The sequence below is a fragment of the Phocoena phocoena genome, chromosome 1 (assembly GCF_963924675.1).
Source record: "Phocoena phocoena chromosome 1, mPhoPho1.1, whole genome shotgun sequence".
Lineage (NCBI taxonomy): Eukaryota > Metazoa > Chordata > Mammalia > Artiodactyla > Phocoenidae > Phocoena > Phocoena phocoena.
Window position 1 is genome coordinate 84,775,052 of NC_089219.1, and position 2,341 is coordinate 84,777,392.

The following is a 2,341-nucleotide window of genomic DNA, read 5'->3' on the forward strand; positions in this document are numbered from 1 at the left end:
CCTTACCACTCTCAAAGATGTGCTCCCACTAACATCATCAGCAATAATCCTTTTAGACCAATATGATGGAGTCTGTTTAGTTTTCATGTTATTAAACATCTTGGTAATAACTGCCCCTGTTGATCACTCCCTCCTTCTTAAAACTGCCTATCTCCTTGATGTGGTAGATTAGATCATTGCTCCTAATTCTTCCCTCCTTCCTTGAATTAGAAGCGTATATCTGAGCCTTCTGTCATGTGACTTTGCAGAACATCCCTCTAGAATGGACAAAATATATTTCCAGCCCACCGATATTGGGCTGGACCACGTGACTTGCTTTGGCCAATAGAATTTCGGCAGAGTGAGAATTTGCCATTTCTAAGTCAAGGTCTTAGATAATATATGTTTCTACCTTAAGAGGTAATGTGAGTTTTACCCTTGAGTTCCTGTGATCTGCTGTTAGAAAAACATTGTAGAGGCAACTGCTGAAACTTCAGTCTGGGCTCCAGAATGAAGACATGTGGAGAAAACAACAAAAGGCCTGGAGCCCAGCCTGTGCAGCTTGCACTGCTTAGATGAACTGAGGTACAGCCAACCTGCAGACCCATGAGCATAAAAATAACTTCTGTTGTAAGATTTTGTGATTGTTATACAGGAAAACAACATCAACAAACAAAAACTGATAAATATACTTGACTTCTGTTACCTCACCCTCTCTTAGTCCTTAGATTTTCTTCTCAGTCTCTCTTTTGGATGTGCCTACCTCTAAAAAGCCTAAAAATATTTGTGACCTTTGAGGTTTGTTCTTAGGACAAGTCTTTTCACTCTTTAAATTATCCTGGACAACTCAGTTACTCTTATGTTTAAAATCTCCACCTACAGTGTGATGAGTCATGGTTTTTAATCTCTTGACTACCAAGGCCCATCTTCAGGGACTTTGGACTCCTGCCTGGTGTTTTAAGATGGATATCTCCTCCTGGATATCTTATGGAGATCACAAATTAAAGACTTCCACAACCAAAACACATATTTTCCACCACCCCCTTAACGTTCTTCCTTTTTAGGAATGAACCTCAGAAATGAAGAGCAAGCTCTGTTCTGCCTTGAGGTCTTTTTGTCATCACTATTCCTTCTTCCTAGAGAACACTGCACCTCCATTAAGCAGCTCATTCCCACCCATCAGCTCTCAGCCCAGACACTTCCTAAAAGGGTCCTTGACTGACCACCCTGTATATAAGAGCCCCCTTTATTCAGTTAGCTTCTTTAAAAAATTACATCCCTTTTTAATTTTTCTTCATAGTACTTAAAAGCATTCATACTTACTCATTTATTTACTATATTATCATCTCCCCAAGAAGAATGTAAAGTCCAGAAGGACAGCAAACATTTCAACCTACTGAGCATATATACTCAGTGTCTCGCCTAAGGTTGGCAAGAAATTGTTTCCCAATAAATATTTTAGAAAGAATGAATAAACGTGTTTTCTATTTCACTTTTGGATGAATAGTTCTATCATTCATCTAATTATCCATTTCAGAAATTTGAGAGTCAGCTTTAACTCTTTCTCATCACTGCCCTACCAGCCAATCGTCAAGCCTAGGCTCTTATTCCAATATATGTATTACCTTTACCTCCATCCTCTTTCTCCTCCTCTCTACTATTACTTCTAAATTCTAGCCTTGATTGTCTTTTTCCTAGTCTGTAACCACAACCCCTTGATTGACCTTCCTGTGTTTTGTTTTTTTCTCCCTGTACTAATCTGATTTCACTTATGCTAATGCTGCATAACAAATAACCTCTAAATCTCAGTGATTTAAGCAACAAACATGTCTTTCATGCTTATTAATCTGTAGATCTGCTGCAGTTCAGCAGGGCTTGTATTGGTTTCAGGCTTTGGATCAGGTTCATCTATCTGGAACTCAGGCTTAAGGAAGAATGGCTGACTGGTACCTGTTCTTCTCAAGACAGAGGAGAAAATCTAAAGAGCGCTGGAGAAAACTTACAAAGCTTCATAAAGTCTCAGGTGGGAATTGACACACTGTAATTCCTGTCCATGGCCCTTTGGCCAAACCCAAGCCTGACCTCAGTAGGGTGGGAAAATTACTCTATGGACTCTAGTAGGAGGCATTGCAATTCACACAGTAAAATGTATGAATATATAATCTTACTATAAGGAATGAATGAAGAGTTAATAATAATATAGTCCGATCAATCATACTCAATATCCTTTCTTTACATGAATCCTAAGGAGATCTTGGTGAAAAGCAAAACTTCATGCCACTCCTTTTCCTAAAACCCTTTAATTATCTATTATACTGGAAGATATGACCCAAACCATTTCTACCTACTGCTCAGGCCTCCT